This window comes from Acartia tonsa, chromosome 1 (assembly GCF_053477335.1).
Source record: "Acartia tonsa isolate MP-2025a chromosome 1, ASM5347733v1, whole genome shotgun sequence".
Lineage (NCBI taxonomy): Eukaryota > Metazoa > Arthropoda > Copepoda > Calanoida > Acartiidae > Acartia > Acartia tonsa.
This window is the reverse complement of record NC_137260.1, coordinates 54,815,028-54,836,280: the sequence shown is the minus strand read 5'-3', so window position 1 is coordinate 54,836,280 and position 21,253 is coordinate 54,815,028.

Here is a 21,253-nt window from a genome sequence, read left to right as displayed (position 1 = left end):
TAAAAATCTTACTATGCTTGTAATATCTTTATTAATGAATGAATTTTTATTTTATGAGATTTCTTTACATTTTTTAAATGAAATTATTTCAAACTTGAATGTTATGTTAACGAAAACGACTTCATTTTCAGTGATTTGTTGACTTCTAATTGCTATAATTGTACTATCTAAATATAACAAAATACCTTACCTTTTTATATCAATATTAATTTTTATAAATCCCCAATCCCCCCACCTCTGAACGACACTTTTTGAAATTTCTGAAGGAAATATCTACTGATAGAATATGTCATGGAAAATTCATAAATGACCTGAGAAATATTCAACGAGAGAAAAATCTTAATTTTGACCTAAATATAGTGTAATTTATCCGAGGTTACAATTAAGGGAGGTTGAATAGGGGCCTAGCCCCCCCCCACCCCCATACTCAGAAAAATAATTTGTTTCAACTCAAAAGCTTTACGCACCTACTCAATAATTAAGATTTGTATTCATCCGATTTTATAGAGGTTCGTTCATAAACTTGAAAGTGTCTTCCTTGCTTTTTTCATATATTTTTAAAAAGTAGTACTTTAACTGAGTAAATATCATATTTAGTGATTGACAATACATATGAATTATTGGCCAGTTCTAATTATTGATCATCCAATTTTACAAAATTAAAACACTTTTAAATTTTAACTTTACTGCATAATATTTTAATGTTCTATATTTTCTGAATCAAAATAAATTTGAATCAATTTTATTTTTCCAATCGCACCCCTAAATAAGCTAGCTAACTACACCCTTGTCTGTGTATCCATATTTGAATGATAAGATAATTAATGAATAATATGTTAGTAATGTAATAGAAATACCTACTGAAATATTAATATTAGCAACTTTTTGCCCACACGTTCGATTTTAAAAATCATAATCTATTTACGAGTAAAACTTTAGTTGAAATTTTTTTCATGAAAATTATAATAAAAATATTGGATTTCTTAAACTAAATGTATTAAATAAGGGACGATTATCAAGAAGGTAAAAGATATTGAATTGGTAAATATATTTGATGATAAAATACATTTAAATTTCTTTAAAATCCGCCCATAAGCAAGTAAGTTCCGGTCATTTTCAAGTAACTCAAGAGTTTAAGATATTAGCTGCATTACTAAAAAATATTCGATTCCATTTGTTTAGCCTTTTTTATAGCTTTGCCTGTATCAATTTCTAGGAATCTTTTTGTTATGTTCTCTACTGCTCTTTCACTGAAACGTGTATTTAAATTCATCCAACAAACAATACTTGTAAAGTAACTGCGCTCCAAATTCATTTAATTATTATTTAAAACCTTAAATTAATTTGTGAAAGTTTAAAGTTCGATATTGTAATACTTTAGTTAAGAATCTTCTCTGTAATAGTTTGAAAGATATAACCACCACCCCTCCCCCAACACCGATATGTTGATTTCAGATATACACCCTATCTTTAATGCATTTAAGACATTTTCACATGTCACTAAAAAGATTAAAAATCTTGAACTATTTCTAATACACTGATAATTTTCAAAACTTTGCCGCAGCAAATTGTAGACAGAAGTTTTACAGATTGTTACATTGCAGCTGCAGTAATATTTTTAAAGCGAATCTTTTCTATAGTTAGGGTCGGTCCGTCCGTACGTACGTCCGTCCGTAACGGATAGCTTTTTTCGTTAAGTTAGGCATGTTAGAATTGTCCTATCGATTTTCAAACTTTTCATGATGATTCCTTTAGTAGTTAGGTACGATTTAGAAAGCGTAGCAACTCTATAATCCTTATTAAAATGTCCGTACGTCCATTACAAACATGTCGATTTTTTTACTTTTTTAACAACAAATTCTCCTGTGATCTAATGATCCGATTGATCTGATTTTTGGTATATTGATTCCTGGGACAACAAAGTACGATGTAACAAGCAAAGCTATTCTAGATCATGTCCTAAAAAATGTTAATATGTCCGTTAACATTACCATTTACCAAAAAGTTTTTCAACAAATTTACTCACACTTTGGCTTTTACTCTTATTCATTTATATTATGATTATTCAATTCTGACACTATGCAAATGTTAATGTCCGTTTGTCCTATCGTTTCAGAGCTTCGCTTTTATGGATGTTGTCATCCTTGTTTTTTTTTCAGCTACGATAAGCCACTTTGTCTTGTAATATCTGCTACATGTTACCCTGAAGTGAAATTTATTCTAATTTCATTATAAAAAAAAATTCTCAAAAACATTTAATTTTTAATTGTTAAATTGTCAAAAGCTTGGTTAACATCTAAAATTCATCTAATTCGAATAAATTGATTAAATATAGTTTTAGTATGACACTTTTTTATCAGTACTTTATTCTAATGCTATTTTCTGTGACCTTTGGCTAAAATATAATATGAAATGAATTTAGATAACGTAGTTAGTTTTGTGTATGTTTTGATTGTCCTAAGAGCCAGCGTGTCAGACTAACCCCCCCCCCCCCCCCACTCCCCAAGAATCTCCCCAGCTAAACTTGATAGTAACTCAATTAAACTTTTTTGAATGAAAAGTATAAGTTTAGATTAGTTGAATATTTGTAGAGCGGTTGGTGGTTGCTTGTTGTGTTTGCTTTGCGCATATCATACAATGATATGGATGGCCAACAATTTCAAGACGTATATATGTATATACTCCAGGGAGAGAGGGGACATTGGACTCTAAATTATTTTGGTACCAAATATAAGCACGTATTTTTATGTTTTAGATTTCAAACTTTGGGGACAAGCAGTGTCTAATCTTTTTCACCAATAAGTTTATTCCACGGGAAGGGTAATTTTATTTATTATGATTTCTTATGGGAATTAATTCATTGCTCTTTTTCTTTTATAATCATAAATTATTAAATTTTAAGTTATAACAACCAATGAGAGATCGTGTTTATAAAACTTTGAGTAATTTACAGTCACCCTGGCATTTATTTAACTTACAGACATGCCCAGATTACATAGTACCTTCACAACTGAACCCTGGCAAAATTTTGTGTGTTACCAAAGGCTGAAGTTTAATTTCTTATCCATATAAAATCTCTCTCTGAAATTGTCAGAGAGAAAGGGGACATTGGGCTGTTTATTAAACTAGTCCTCTAAGTTTTATAATAACCTTTTCTTCGGTTTTAAAACTAAGCTACTAAAATAAAATAATGGCATGTAGAAAACAATAAAGAATTATAAAATGTTATTGATATAAATAACATATTATAAAAGAATATGACACTAACATTATGTTAGAATTATTTAATAGACAAAAATGGGACACAGGGAATTGTAAGTTAAAGATAAAGCAACATTCCCCCAATTGCAATGGTATTGATGTAAATAGTATATAATGAAAGAATATAAAACCGCACATTATGTATAAACCGTATAAATACAGACAAAATAGATTGAGGGATATGTAAAATGGAAGACCAATAATACAGTATTTATGCTTTCTTACTTCCTTGACTGTCTATATGCTGTACATATCCATATAAAAACGCTTGCAGCTGATATTTCCTAGGATTAATTCATTTCATGCATTGTCTAAATTCGGTAAATTTTCATTATAACTTTGAATATACTCATTATGACATAAGCTTTAAAAAAAAAATTTAATATTAATTACCTTTATTTATATCTATTTAATGGATAGTTGCATATCTCAACACAAAGACGTTCAAGCTTTTTTGAGGAGGTAATTTTGTATACCAAATCACACAGCATCCATTTTTTTTTTACATTTTTCTATCCCTATATTCCTGATTAATAGAAAGGGTATATGGTACAATAGTTTAGTGTATTTATGGTAGGTTGTCTATCCATTCCGCTCATGTATCACATTATTAAATCATCATAATTGCATTATATTACAACAGCTCAAGAACATCATAGCTTTTGTATCACTTAAAAACATAATATTTAGATGATAAATTCACTGAGTGAAAAAGTCTTTGATACTTCCCAGCTATTTATTGAAATATATTTCGGTGGACATTGCACCCTCATCAGTCTAAATGACATAAATCATATTAATTTAATTTACATATTAAAAGATAGGTAAAAATAAAGAAATTTGTAGAACTATAAAGGCAGAAAATGTTGCTAAAAAAAGAAGAAAATAATATGATCAACCTTGAGTTTAGTTGGATTTAGATTTGCTTTTTTTCAAGGCAACATAAACCCAAGACTCAATGACTTTTCAAGTTAGGGAATTTTACCTCATGTAAAAATTCTAACTACAGTGGTCACGTCATTTTTTGTAGCCATTCTACTTTTTGTCTGTTTGTCTGTCCCTCTGTCTGTTTTTCTGTTCCTATGTCTGTCTATTTGTTTGTACATCTACCTGTGTGTTTTTCTGTCCCTCTGTCTGACTATTTGTCTGTACATCTACCTGTGTGTTTGTCTGTCCATATGCCTGTGTGTTTGTCTGTCCCTCTGTCTGTCTGTTTGTCTGTCCCTCTGCCTGAGTGTTTGTCTGTACATCTGCCTGGCTGTTTGTCTGTCCATCTGGTTTGTCTGTCAATCTGCCTGTGTGTTTGTCTGTCCCTCTGTCTATCTGTTTGTCTGTCAGTCTATTTGTCTGCCCATCTGCCTGTGTGTTTGTCTGATCCTCTGTCTGTCTGTTTGTCTGTCCATCTGGTTTGTCTGTCCATCTGCCTGTGTGTTTGTCTGTCCCTTTGTTTGTCTGTCCCTATGTCTGTCTGTTTGTCTATCCATCTGCCTGTGTGTTTGTCTTTCAGTCTATTTGTCTGCCTATCTGACTATGTGTTTGTCTGTCCCTATGTCTGTCTGTTTGATTATCCATCTGCCTATGTGTTTGTCTGTCCCTCTGTCTGGTTGTCCCTTTGTCTGTCTGTCCATCTGTTAATAAATGGAACGCTATTTGGATGCGATAAAATGCGAAAGTGAATGCACACTATTTTGGTAGGTTTTGGTGTAATATTATGGAACAATAAATCATAGTTCTGCTAATAAATCAACATACATATATTATGCAGGTCTTCCCCAGGGAGTGAGAGGATAACTATCACTACAGTGATCTACAAACCCAAGCATGTCCATTTTTTTCGTGTGATGGTGAACTGGTGACGACTTCCCGAAAAATTTACCTTTAGGAGTAAAATTCACATGGGGGATAATTTTTTCGTGGATGGGTGGAAGGGGTAAAATTTTATTTTATTCTATTTATTATCAATTTCCATATCCTTAATCTCTGTGTTTATTCGTATTCAAACCATGTTTTTAATCCAAATGTACATTTTTTTGGATACAAAGTATGTTTCATAGTGGGGTAGTGGGCTACACATGATACATCCCTCCTACATAATTTTTATATCTATAGCATTTTTTTTTTGCCTTGGTAGACAAACTATTTCCTCAGAGAGACGGACCCAGTAGATTTCAGTCTAGTGAAAAAAAAACTAATTGATCTTGGTTAAACTATCCTAATGTACAAAAATAAAACATATTAAATTTTTACATTTTTAAATAATTTCGGAAGCTGCAAATTTTCTACTTTTCTAGTTTAAGGTTTTTAGCCTTTTCATGTTCGCGTCCTAAACCAGCAATATAACCCCAATTTTAGTAACATAGCTACAATTCAACTTATTGTTATTGTAACAAAGTTTGATAAGATTGATAATTAGGAAGGTCTTTGTATCTTTTTTTTGTTTATTCCAATTAATGTTTAGTTTGACCCTTAAGATGTCACTAACTGCTGAACTGATAAGGTTGAGCTTTTCAAACTGGCCAGGGATATTCTAAACTATTTTCCTCGGGGGGTTGGACAACACCCTTCTGATACAATTGGATGTTTTTCTATATTCAGCTCAGCTACCTCTGCAACAGAATTATCCTTGTTTATGAAAAGTTAAATTTGGGCTACCAATGCAAATTTATTTGAAAGCAGATAAAAAAGTTTAGAATTGTTTGTTTAAAAGATGAATCTTATTTCTCGATGTAGCTAAATGCAAGAAATAGACAAATGATAAATAAAACTTTTTAAATCTCCTGGTTATTCTATAGGTCACTTTTTCTGTTTGTCTGTACAAAAGGATGATGTAATAAGAAACAATACAGATCTTTGTTGCCTTCTAATTGTGTTTAAATTAGAGATTCAGTGAATAAGAAATAAGAAATAATCGTATCTTTTTAACAAATGTGTATTATAAATATAACCATTTCTACATTGATTTTAGCAAGGAGGGAGGGGACATTAGGCTATTTATTACACTATTCCTCAAAGTATTATGATAATGTTTTCTCATTCTTTGGCTTAAATACTTTAATTGGTTGGTTCATTAAGTTGAGTGTTTAAACGTTTAAACCACTTACTGCAATCTGCAGGTTAGGTAATTTTGTGTATTATCGCTGGTATTGTAGATCAACTTATTATCGGCCATTGTCTAATCCCTTTAAATCTATGGATATTAGATTTTGAATCTTAGACCTCACTACCTATGGCTGTTGTTGTCTTAGTTCCAAAATTTGTATCTACATGTTTTTTTGAATGCAAATGAAAGTTTATAAAGTTTGTTTACATATGCGCACAATAACGCTTCCATTTGCATCCTTCCAGCCTGATGCATAGGTACAGCCAGTCAGCTGCAAGCCAGCAGTACAATAATAGCTGGTCAGTTAACAGTCAGTACTATAGATAAGACCGGCTAGCTACTGGCCATCATCTCATTTATTGACGGCCATATGAAAATAATGAATAAGTCGACCAGAATCCAACAAGCTTTTTAATTTACGGCCGCTGGTTGACAGCAAGCAGCATAGTTATAGTTAATCATCTGCCAGTCAGCAGCTCAATTATAATCAACTGACAGCCTGCCAGAAACGCAGGTATAGTCGGCCGACGGCATTGTAGTTTCAGGCATTAAGGAATTTGAAAATGAGCATTTTTGATTATTCATATGTATATTTAAGATTTAAATATAGATTTGAAACATCATATCATATCTACATTAACTTAGGTGTAGGTAAACCATTCGTAATTCAAATTTCTTATTATATAATGACTTAAAATAATAATAAGAAATAAATCCTCTTTTACACAATTTTTCCTTATTTTGCTATTAAATTATAAATTATTAATAACTACTGCTTCAGAAAATATTTTATTTTATTATATCATTAGCGAAAGTCAAAAATATATGAAAGTAAACCTTTGATTGGGTTCTAAACTTTATGTTTTTCCATAGCCTGCAGGGGTTTCCCCTAATACCTAGTGAGATTGGGCGAGGGAGATATCATTATAATCATCTTTCATTAATATTTTTAAAAAAGAAAAAAATGTTGAGGCATGGATTGGTGGATTACAAAGCTGCCCTGAAAACTGAAAAAGTTTTTAGAACAATTAACTTCTTTAGTATATAATTATTAATCTTAATAAATAATAAACCATGCTTTCTATAAAGTGGAAATAGAAAAAAATGCCAAAGCCTAAGCTTTTTAGTGTATAGGTTAGAAAAGAAAAGGTTTTATTTAATACTTATTTATGAACTGAGTTTCTATAATTGTAGATTATATTAGTGTATATGTTTTTTCTCTACAACATTTGGAAGCTAATATGATATAGATTAATGATGGCCATTAATTATTTCAATTTAGGTGTCTAACTAATGTAATACATCATTCCTATACCCATCCCCCCGCTAATTAGCCTCCAGTTTTTGCTTCTAAAAGTGTATTTAAAAATCATTTAATATTGCTTGTTTTGAAATTTAAGTCATACAAAAACCCATTTTATGTTTTTATTGTTTGAACTTTATCCTATTCACAATTTTTTATTTTAGTGTAAACTATTGACTTTGTCTTTATTACTTATATAATTACTAGGTACATTCCCTGAAGAGTATAATCCAATCTGTTCAGTGGTTACCAAGATCTTAAGGGACAGACGGTCAGACATCATTCTACTTTGTATTATAGATTATTGCCAAAAGTTTAAACGAATGAATAAAACAGAAAATGCAATGCCGTCCTGAAAAAGGAGAGGGGGCTAATTATGGCACCCCCCCCCCCCCCCCGAAAAAAGGTAACGTTTTTTGTTTGTCAATATAACACATCCCTGTGCTTAAATTAACTTCCTTTTTATAAAATTCTCCCGAGACAATACACCGTGGACGTACTAAACAAAATGAGACACTAGTGGATTCTCGCGGCCAATGCGCATCTTCTCTACTCATTTCAACTCTTCGTAAGTACAACTGTAACTCTATGGGGTCAATACAATAAATATCCAACTTAAAAATACAGTAAAAATACTTTCGTTTTTATGACTAATCAGCAAATTCTCTGTGATGACCTCTTACGTCCGTGTTTTACTTGATTACTCGGCTGCTATTAATGTTAGTCGTTTGTAAATTCTTATTAACTTTTTACATAAACAATGATTATCATTTTTTTCGTATTTAACCATGAAGGATTAAAATATAGATTCAAATTTGCTTAAAGATGTGCTACTTTGGTATGTCATTCTTGTTTTAAGTACACATAATTACAATGAAAATAATAAATTTTAAATGTGTTATTCTATGTTGTTTTTATGAAATATAGTACATTACAATTTTACAAGGATAACATTTTTAGAAAAGCAAAGCTCAATCAACAATAATGTTAAAGTATATTACTCATAAGTAGAAATGCATAAGTCAGCCCTTTCCCCAACGATTCATGCTTATTATGGTTTCCAAAGGGGAATGGAAAGCAGAAAAATGGCCTAAAACCAATCAAAGTATAAAAATAAAATAGACTAAAAACCTCCCAAGACCAATATAAAGCTTCCATTATGATAGAACTAATTATTTTATCCCCAGAATCTAGGTGAGGGTGGGAGAGTACGGGAAAAATAGCATAGAACCACCCCAAGACATTCATTAAGCTTTCATTAATCAACAATTTCTGAGATCATTAGCTTTAGACCTTTCTCTTAAGCTTTAAAAAACCTTGATATTACTTAATACCACATTGTTACATGAATCTTCATGCAATGTTTTTGATTGACTAAACTATTTTCAAATTCCTTAATCTATATTAAGTGCTAACCCATTGCAACTTATTTAGACGATCAGAAACCTACCCGAGATTTAGAAAATTTTCGCTTTGAAAAAAAAACATATCCTACGAAGACAAGGCCCTGATATGTATCTGAAATATTTGATAAAAACTAACTTATCATGCGATTATAAATCATTTAAACAGTTTCCTTAACATGTATATAATATATGTTTCTTCAAGCCTTGATATCAGGAATAATGGTACAGGACAATGGGAGATAAATTTTACTTTCTATTTGGAAAGTAAAGTATTATGATTTTCTTTTGCGTGAATGGTTAAGTATGGGGAAATTATAGAGGGGTTATACACACACCCCTAACCAAAATTCACATTTAGGTTTATTTAACCACCACTCCATTTCTATTCTTGGAATGATCTGGATACACCCCATCCCCCTAAGCATTTAATATTTGCTTCTAAATTTTATTTGGTGGGGGAGGGCATTGTGTAGGGTAAAAAATTTCCTATAAAATATACCTAAGAAAATTCCTGTGCACATGTTTAGATTCCATTTCATAATCAATAAGAATTGTTTACTTTTGTACAGATAGACTTGAAAACTTTAAAATTGAGTTTGTTTTTAGGTGATCTATTCTTTTATCTAAGTTTGATAGTAAACCAAGCAAGCTTAAAACTACCACATATAACCGTATCTAACACTTACATACAATACATTAACATACAAAACAAGGATGGCAACATACATAAGTAGCCATAACTGACTAATAAATCAAGAATGGGCTAACATATGTACAGACAAATTGAAATTTAGAGAAGATCTGTAGTGGTCAAGGGAATTATTGCAAATTTCAGACATTTTGCGCTCATAAACAGAGTAAAATTGCAGTAAAAATCCCCTTTCTGCGGATGTGACAAAGACAGACAACCCTAGAACTTGAGTGATAGAGTAATACTTATGGCGTTGCTACAAAAGACCAACTCTACAAAAGACCAACGCCTACAAAAGACCAACTAGACGGTTCTACAAAAGACCAATGCTACAAAAGACCAACGCCTACAAAAGACCAACATTCAAAAAATCGTAATGCTAGAGGTTTATAGCCGCAGAGATCGGCCCCTTAGCCTGCCTAGCCGCGGGCGCTCGGCTCCCTTGCCTATAACCTAACCTAACCTAACCTATATGTATGAATGTTTAATGTACATTAATTTATTTATAGTTTAGAATATCGTGGATTTTTCAAAAAGTGGTTGGTAGATTTTTTTCAAATTTTAATATTTTTTACAATATTTAGGTAAGGTTAGGTTAGGTTATGGGCAAGGGGGCCGAGCGCCCGCGGCTAGGCAGGCCAGGGGGCCGAGCGCTGCGGTTATGTATTGATTATGTAATACATTATTAATAAATTTAATGTTTATATAACAATATACAAGTGTTGGTCTTTTGTAGGCGTTGGTCTTTTGTAGAGTTGGTCTTTTGTAGGCGTTGGTCTTTTGTAGAGTTGGTCTTTTGTAGCAACGCCATAGTTATAGTAAAAAACATATTTCTTTTATAGCATCCGAAAAAAAATACGTTGAACGAATAGGGAAGAAAGACATTTTCAGCCCAATTGCTTAAATGAATGTGTGTAACTTTAGATCTCTGAAATTTCTGTTTTACATTTCAGTGATTCTGAGTATTAATAGGTCCAGTTTTGAAAAGGAAGTAATTATCATCCTATTACAGACAATACTCCACGAATATTACAATAAAAATCATAAAATTGATACCAATTAATCTAACATCATTATTCGACCTCTCAGGGCTAAAAAAACTGGTTTTGATAATAATATTTTTTTTTATTTTAATATCCGCGGAAGCGGTCTATAATATTCTAGTGTTTGAAAAATGTGTTGACATAATTTTAAGATGATAGGAAATTGCCTAGTTTTTGTGTTAAAAAGCCACTGGTTGTATAGAAGTAAGAAAAATGAAAATCTCTACCCTTTTAAAATATTTGTATTGTATATTTTAACAATCTATATAAAATCTTACATAAACATGTATACATAAATGATAACAATCATATATTTTAACAAGGATGTACTTTCTATTTATAGTGCAGCTGTATAACTAAAAAATTAAAAAGTTTAAATTAAACATATCCTATTATATAAAGTATTAAGCGTTTTTAGTCTGTCTCGAAAGATCTCGCTAATCGCTGAACCGATATTGTTCTCCTTTACAGTAAAGCTTCCTACAGGTCCTGGGAAGGTTTTAAAATATTTTTGGGGAGTGTGTCTTCAGCCCCCTCTCCCCCAAAAAATATTTTTTTACTCTTTTTAACAAAAAATTTAAATGGGATGAGGTCGACTTTTCCCCCTCCAACCTTAAGTACCCCTAGAGGCTTCTATGGGCGTAGCCGCTAGTTTATATATAAAGCTCAAAGATTTTCTTTTCCATAATTGTCCAGTAAAACAAAAATTAAAATAGTTTTAATTTATTTCATGTTAATATCATATTTATATATCAAAACTTAGCATAAAATCTTCCACAAAAAAATAAAATCAACAAGATGAGAAATTTACAGAGTAGCTTGCATCCAACATAAGAGAGAGAAAGAGAGAGAGAGAGGTAGAGCAAGTCAACGAGAGGAGAGATGGAAGAAGGAAAAAACTGTTTGATTTATTACACGTCGTTTAAAATGATTTGAAAATATACATTTTATGTTAATACTGTCTCTGAACAACATTAGTGTGTGTTCAAGTAACAAAATGTCTCATGGTTTATGGACTAAAAGATTTATTTTAAGAATCATTATTCAACTTTTTTCCCCTTTATTATCATCTTGGTTACATTTTCTCTATACTTTATCAAACTAAGCGACCCAAATTAGGATTTTTTTTTACAGCGTTGCGACTCTACAAGTTTTTGGGCTGCTTCAGAAGGTATTTTTAAAATCCAATTAAACGATCCAAATAAAAAATATTTAGCGGCGATGCTTCTCTAGACGTTTTGTTCTGGTGGTCGTTCGGACGGTTTAATTATGGCTTTAATAATTCTCTTGCAGACACCAAACACCTACGAAAAAAAATATTTCATCTTTAGCTACGCTACAATGGTTCTAATTTTAGGGTACTTTTAAGGGTTAATAAGAAAAATTAACGTTAGTAGGTATCTCAAAGAAATTCTGTAATTGTATTTAGATAACAGAAAAGATAATATGTAAGTTTAACTAATTCAAGAATGTTTTAGCCAGTAACTGTTTTTAAAACTATTTTTCAGATTACAAAGAAGGCAAAAGTTTTAATAACGTGATTCTATTTCTTTCAAGAAACAAATGCTTAGAATACATTGAATAAAACAGATATAAACAGCTGTTTATGATATCTTAAGTAACTCAAACATACTTTCTATCTTTGTCGTATTAGAGTAATTTTGGTAATGGTTAAAGACCAATGATATGTATAATTTTGTCACTTTTTTCTTCGCAATTAAACAAGAGTGGCAACAATTTAAAGTCAGCGAAGCATTTAAAATGAAAGTAAAATAGACACACTGACATCGTATGGTATAAAGTACATATGTGTTTAGTGATTAATTTAAACCTTACATGAATGAAGTCTTTATCTCACATGGCAGCTGAGTGAATCAAACCTATAGTATGTAGCAACAAATAATGATTGATTGCACATGGAATGAGCAGTCTAATTGAAATACCAGCTGAGTAAATCACATTTTACACCTTGTTCTATAGCAGATTTAAATACTAGCATACCTAGGTTTAAATTTGAGGTTTTTAAGTAAAACAAGGATGACAACATCCATAAAAGCGAAGCACTGAAACGGTAGGACAAACGGACATTAACACTTGTATAGTGTCTGAACTGAATAATCAGAATATAAAAGTATCGAAAGAGTCGAATCAAAATTGTAAGTAAATTTGTTGAAAAACTGCTTGATACAGGATAATGTTTTGGACATACTTACATTTTTAGGACTTGATTATAAAGTTGCTTTGCTTATACTATTGTTCTTTGTTGTCCCAGGAATCAATATACCAAAAATCAGATCAAACGGATAATTAGATCACATAAAAATTTGTTGTTAAAAAGTAGAAAAATCAACATGTTTAAAATGGACATACGGACATTCTGGTAATGATTATAGAGTTGCTACGCTTTCTAAATCGTACCTAACTACTACAGGAATCATCAAGCAAAGTTTGAAATCGATAGGACAATTATAACATGCCTAAATTAACGAATAAAAGCTATCTATCTCGGACGGATGTACGGACGGACGTACGGACCGACCCTAATTATAGAAAAGCTTCGCTTTTAAAAATTGTATCCATTCAAAGAGCCATTCAAAGTTTGCTGGAGACAATGATGATGGGGAATCAAGAAATGCAGAATCATTCTAATAGCAGAACAAATTGAATTATAGAGTAGCTGTGCTACGAAAAAAAAGGTAAAATCGTAATAACTGAAAATGTGTAGTTAAACCTCTTGCAACACCCATTTGTTACACCAAAACTGGTCGTTTAATGCCAATTTAACTGATAAGTAAATTAGCCTTTAAAAGCAATTAATAACCCGGCTTTTATGTATTTTTAGACACGATACTAAAGTTACTTTAGTTAGGCAAATGAAACTGATACAACTATTAAAATACAAACATGATCTTGCAATTTACCTTTTACCTTCTGTTTAGTTTTATTAGCCTCACTGTATAATTTTCGTTGTTTTCTCTCTTTGTTTATACAGTATTTGTTTCATTATCTTCACTGTATTGAAGAAAGAAAATAATTATAAATGTTTTAGTCTCTTTTTAGTCTCTTACAGTAAGAATTTAATTATCCTCACTGTATTAAGAAAAACAATATATGTTGTATTATCTCTCTGTATATAAAACAAGAGTTTCATTAGCCTCACTGTATTGCAAGAAACAATTATCATTATACAATTTGGATTTTATTCTCTCAAGTAGGCGCGTTAACAGGATTTTCTGAGAGGGGTGCGCGAAGCAAATATAAATGTTGAAATCCCCAACTAAAAAATTGGTGTTAATACATGTAAATTGAATGTCCATGTCTATAGATGTAACATTCATGAGAGGGGGGGGGGGGGAATGTATGATGGAGCAAAAACTCAAAATGATTCAACTCCCACCCCATCACACCTCCTTCCGCACTCTCAAGTAGTCCTTTATGGTTCACGAATTCCCAATTTATTCCAAAAATACATTTGGATATATTTAACAAATTGACTCTAATTGTTTTAAACCCCTCACAATAGTCGGAGCCACAGATAGGAACATGTATTCAGTAATTTTAATAGATTTTATCCATTTGATTTATGCAGTACATAACAATATTTTAGTTTTAGAAGGATAGTAAACAGTAATAAAGAAGAAATCTTAGTGTGCATATAAGTATCTATAATAAAGAAAGTAAAATGATGATCTAGCTTTAAGTATAGAATAAGAGAATTGGGTTAAAACTAATTATAAATAAACTTCAAATATTGAATGATTAAAATTTGTCAAAATTTGTTTCTGTTCCTATACAGAGCTTACTTTAAGCTAGCAAAACTATGAAAAATAAATGTGACAAAACTATATAGAAATAAACAGGTACTAACCCACAAGCATTAACTACTTGTAAGCTGATTATATATTAACACTTGTGTCACAAAAAGATTTTACGTCGGTATAAATCATGGCCGCCATGGTATCAAAGCATTCATCCTTGTAAGTCAACAGAATGTTTACAGATATATCAAAGGGGGATTCGTGGACATCTTTAGGCTTCAAGCCACGTGTATCCATGGAATGGGAGAACATTGGTCTCACAGTTTTATAAACTCGTTCTCCTATTCGTTGGGACCTTTAAGGACTAATGTTGAATCTTGATTGGGTTGTTAAAAATAGAAGTGTCCAAAGTTTTCCACCAATATTCTCCTACAAAGAGGGTATTTTTGTCTATTACATTCATTTACCATCTATTGTCTTTTCCATTAAGTTCCTTTACAAAAATCTGAAATAAACAGCACAAAAGATTTTAAAAACATGGAAAAAAATGTTTAAATTTTGACCAAAATATTTATTTTGTGAAATTGTAGTGTACAATAAAAGACATTTCTTTCCTCCAACATAAATCTTTGAAATAACAAATAAAAAGATTCAATTGAAATTTCTTATTGAAATTGTATGTTGTTGAAATATAGTGGACAAAGGCAGAATAATATGGTACAACGCCCTATTTTTGTCGCTAAAATCCCTCCCCGCCCCATCATATAATTTGTAATTTCTTAGTTGCACTTATTTATAGTTGAAGTCATTACTCCAACTAATGCTATGATTCTTAACGTCTTTAGTGTGAAGAAGTTTAGTTAGATTAGATACTTCCAAGACAACAAGGAGGTGGGTATAAGAGTTCCAATTACATAAACTAAGAATTTTCTGAGAAAATATATTTTATTTAGATTTTATGTAGAAAGCATAAAAAGCCGCTGTATACAGATTTTACCACCATCAAGCATTCTAGCATGGTTTCACGGGCTTGGTGACCGCCAGCCAACCGCTAAAAAGCTGTTATGTATCATTTTTGTTTGACGATTAAAATCAGCGAAAATGGTTAGGTTGGGTATTGATATTTATATTTTTTTATGACGGCTGGTTGGTCGCTTGCTGCATCGGCAGCCAATCCCTGGTTGCCAGTCTTTAGCTGGACCCGTAAATCACTTCCGCCAGAGTTGAGCTGAGCTCAGCTGCCCCATCCATCCCCCCTCTCTCATTCCATCCCAACCATTTCTGAATTTCCCGGTCACTTATACTAGATACTCTGTCAGGGACATAGGAGATAGGTAAATTGATAAAATTCAAAATTAGAGTGGTTGATATAGAATATATAAAATCTAGTATATTATACCAAAGTAACAATAGCAGCTTTTTTGGGTTGGGTATATAAGTCTATATTTCAACCCTACAGCATCATTGTGGTTCTACTTTTATTGTAAACAGGAATTTAAGGTGCTGGACCAAAATACAACATGCGACAACAAATTTTCCAACCTTCTAAGCAATGACTAAATTCGTGAAAATGAATTAGTGTTTCATGAATTTGTGTATTTGTGTGTGTGTATCTTTGCTTCTCTTAAAATATATAAACCATCATGTTAGGAATCTGAGAAATAAAGCAAAAACTAAAATTTCTTTTTAAGAAAAACGTTTCAAAACAGTATATTAATCTATGATATAAACGATTTGCCCCTTATCGCCTGCATACAGCTTCAACAACTGGTGAACAGACATTTCCTTCTAAAATGAAAAAAAAAACATTTTTTATTTATTTTTGGATAACGTTTCTATCTTTTTCTTTAACGAATTTCTTTTAAAAAAAAGAAAAGTTTTAAGAAAGCATTTTGTCAAAAGTATTTATTTGTGTATTATGCTAATTTTGAAAATATACAAAGCTATCATATAGTATAAATATAATTCAATTTTATAAAAATTTATTCATAAAATGTACATATAGGATATATTTTAGGTAGAATAATGCAGATAAAAAGAATGTTAAACAAAGTATTGTACAAGCTACAATACTTGTACACAGGGTCCAACATAAAAGTATTGTACAAGCTATAATACTTGTACACAGGGTCCAACATAAAAGTATTGTACAAGCTACAATACTTGTACACAGGGTCCAACATAAAAAGTATTGTACAAGCTACAATACTTGTACACAGGGTCCAACATAAAAGTATTGTACAAGCTACAATATTTGTACACAGGGTCCAACATAAAAGTATTGTACAAGCTACAATACTTGTACACAGGGTCCAACATAAAAAAGTATAGTACAAGCTACAATACTTGTACACAGTATGCTGCCAGTAAAACATGGATACTTAAATCAAAATGACATTAGGGAGCCAGGAAACACTTTGGAAACACCTGCCAGCTCAGTAGTCATTATGCGATACCAGTGAGCCGCGCCGGTGGGTGTTTTCAAAGTAATTCCCGGCTCACTACTGTCATTTTTTTAAAGATAGCTATTAGGTGAGCCGCTTTCACAATCGACTCACTTCAAGCATCAGCACTGGCATTGCTGTGATTTAAAGATCCAGCTACGATTTAGACAATTCAAATTTGTGATTTACAGGTATTAATCTCTTAACCCTTTACAGTCGGGCCCCTTGCCGCACCTTAATCAGTCGGGGGGGGGGGGGGGCGTTCAACGCCCCCCCATGTTATCTCAGTTCCTATTAGAGCTAGAGGGCTAAATTTTTTTTGTGTAAGTCCCCTGTGTTATGATGAATTTCCGACCTTAAGTAAGTCAAGGTCAATTTTCGCTTCCTTCACCCTTTTATTTAACAACCTTTGTTTTTAGGTCCTTTTTAACTTAAAAATTTCAAACGGCTGTAATTTTTTTATTTTTTAAGCTAGAATAAAAAATTTTTTGCAGAAAATGTTAATCTTTAAGTAAATTTTATATTTCAAATATCAAAATATAAATTTCAGCGGCCGCAGCTGTACTTGGAAGCTGCCAGCCGCCGCAGTCGGCGGTCGGCGGGAAAACGGCGGCGGATCTTTATGAAATTTTAATACTTTATGTAGACATGTAAGAAAAGCTTAAGTTTTAAATTTGAAGTCTCTAAGTCAAAAATTGAGGCCACAGGAGCCATTTAAAGATTTCTGGAGACCTGGAGGATCAGGACCTGCAGGATCATACCTGGAACCTGAAATTGACTTGAACACCTGTAATTAATATGAGGATGTACTACTAGAGGATATTTTAGTATTTTGGTAAGATAAAATGCTTTTTTTAAGTCAAAAAAATATTTTTGCTCTTTACCTGGATGACCCTGCCAGGTTTGCTGGCATCCTGTGCCCGCCAGGATGGAGATATTCAAAAAATTCCAACTCTCGGTTATGTGTCATACCCAAACTTAAAAAGTCACGCAGTTTTGGCTCTTTATCTTTCACACACAGAAAATGAGATAGAAAAAACCGGATGGGGGGGCGTTCAACGCCCCCCCCCCCCCCCCCGACCGTTAAGGGTTAATATAGCAGTTACTCAGCTATATTAAGTCAAATTTGGTGTTATCAGCATAAAAAAATTATAACTGAAAGTTCTGTGGCTTAAATATGATTTCGACCTAAGAAAAAATGGTGATCCAGGTTAAAGACTAAAGTGCTAAAATTTAAATAGTTAATCTTTTTGTCAATAAAATGAATAATTTGTCATCTAGTAATGTATTTAAAGCTTAAAAGCTTTAAACTTACTTAGTGCACCCTGTATTTGAGTAAAAACATGCATATATATAGTTGAGCTCTCATAAGTTTTAAAGGAAAGATATCCTATCTGTAAATGTTGGGCAAATATATTAAAAGTTTGTTCAGTATCTACCTCACACCTGTCTTCAATAAATTCAAGATGAATCTCTTTATTATTGTTATATGGAAGTTACATTGTTCTTCTTTAAAGTAAAGCTACACATAGGTCCTGGGAAGGAAATAAAAGCAAAAATATGATTAAATGCTGTTAAATAAATATGTGTTACAAAAAGCTTGGAATTTAAACTTTTTTATTTAAAAAACTTTATCCTTCATCAAGTAGCCAAACAAAACTTTAAGTTTCTATATTATTACATAATAAAATTATATAAACTTTTAGGTATGATTTCATTCAATAATTTTAATTCCTGCTCAAGAAGGCCCTCTCCTAAAATAATCCTGAAATTATTTATGGAAATCTAATATCAAACTAAAATCTTTTGTAAAGATTACTATATGTAGAGTATCTGCATGATTAACAAATATCATATCTTTCCTATGGAATATTTTTATCTTGTAACAATTAAAGAGAACTGTGTGTAGAGTATCTGCACTACTCTGCATGATTTATATCATATCTCTCCTATGAAATATATTTATCTTTATACAACAAAAAAACTGTGTGTAGAGTATCTGCACTACTCTGCATGATTTATATCATATCTTTCCTATGGAATATTTTTATCTTGTTACAACTAAAGAGAACTGTGTGTATGGTATCTGCACTACTCTGCATGATTTATATCATATCTTTCCTATGGAATATTTTTATCTTGTAACAACTAAAGAGAACTGTGTGTAGAGTATCTGCACTACTCTGCATGATTTATATCATATCTTTCCTATGGAATATTTTTATCTTGTTACAACTAATGAGAACTGTGTGTAGAGTATCTGCACTAGTCTTCATGATTTATATCATATCTTTCCTATGAAATATATTTATCTTGATACAACTAAAGAGAACTGTGTGTAGAGTATCCGCACTACTCTGCATGATTTATATCATATCTTTCCTATGGAATATTTTTATCTTGTTACAACTAAAGAGAACTCTGTGTAGAGTATCCGCACTACTCTGCATGATTTATATCATATCTTTCCTATGAAATATATTTATCTTGATACAACTAAAGAGAACTGTGTGTAGAGTATCTGCACTACTCTGCATGATTTATATCATATCTTTGCTATGAAATATTGCATACAGCTTTTTGCATTACAATCTAAATGTATATTCTTACGTTTTTGTCATAAGTGTTTTATTTTTAATGAATTTATGAATTAAACATTAACATTTTTTTGTATGAAAAGATTGTTCTATCAAATTCAAACTTTTAATATAGTTCATGTTGTCATTGTACTTCGAAACAAATACTTTAGGTTATGTCCATAGCCTTTAAGGGTAATTTTTTACAATTAGCCTAAATTCAAGGTTTAATTTCTTTAACAATTGGAAACATTTTAATGTTTATTTCAGTTTAACAAGGATGACAATTAAATGTTAGTATGTATTGATAAAAATAAAGTATAGAGTGGCTACACTGCACAAAAATGCACAGTAATTAGTCGACATGTTAATATGGCTTGATGAAAAGTAATGCTTGTATTCAACAGACATGATAACTTTTTATTCAGCATGATCCCAGATTCTGTAGATGTAAGAAACCATCCCCCTCTCATCTTGTTGTTTTTAAGGCAGTTGTCAGTGTCATTCTTCACCGCCGACGTTAAAACTTATGTCTTTATCATTTGATTATAATGGAATAATTAAACATTCTCTGAAAAAAAACGTCGTTGAATCTTTATAACTAATATTTTGTAGTTACCTTAAAAAGTAAAAAAATGGATGGGAGGGGTATTGTTGGTCAACTTACAGTTTATGGGACATTGTTATTTTTTGTGCATGCCAGCCAGCCACTCATATACCAGGTCATGCAATCATATCAAATTGCATTTTCATGCAGGAATAAGAGATAAGGCTGTTTTAGAGTTATTTTTCAAAGTAAAAGAAATGAGATTTGTCTGTAAAGTTTTCTAGTATGAAAAAAATTAGAAATAGACAATAGACAAAAAATTTATATATGTATATCCCCAATAATGATAAACAAAATTATTCCTTCTGTAGAATCGTTTGGATCTCCACAATCAAAATCCAGTAAGAGTCTCCAAAGGTTTTTGTGCTAACGAAGAAGATAGCGTGGTTGTAAAACTTTGGGTACCTTGAAACCAAACCTGAAAATGATTTCAGAATCTTTGAATTGTTATCTCTTAACCCTGATAATTTATTATGTTTAAATACCCCTTCCTTTAAAATTGAATGACTACAGGAAAATATATGAAAGCAGTAAACAAAAACATGTCCATGAGTAGCGCAACAATAACAAGATAAAAACACATCTTATTTCAATTTTTTAAAATAATATCTGCTATTGAAAGTAAACATTCTTGTTTATCAATTTAAACAAATTTATAGACATTTATATAACCAAATATTAATTACTTTTTGTGAAATTTTTTTGACGTTTATTTTTGTTATGAAAATCAATGATTAACTCTTCTAAAGAAGATAAATCTAATAATAAGATTTAATTAATATGTTTTTTTACGATTTAATTCAATTTAATTCGTGATCAAACTCATTAAAAATATATATATAGAACAATGATGACAACATTCATAACAGCAAAAAGTATCAAATTATAAAGCCAGACATACCATCACTTTATCTTTAGCGAATCCCAGGTTTTTTTTGACTTGGTGGGTGGGGTGAATGTTTCCTCAAAAAAAAAAAAACGATTGAACGTTAGATATTCAAAATAAGTTGAGCCAATCATCAAGCCTAAGTTATATAGATGCCAACCAAGCAAAATAAAATAAA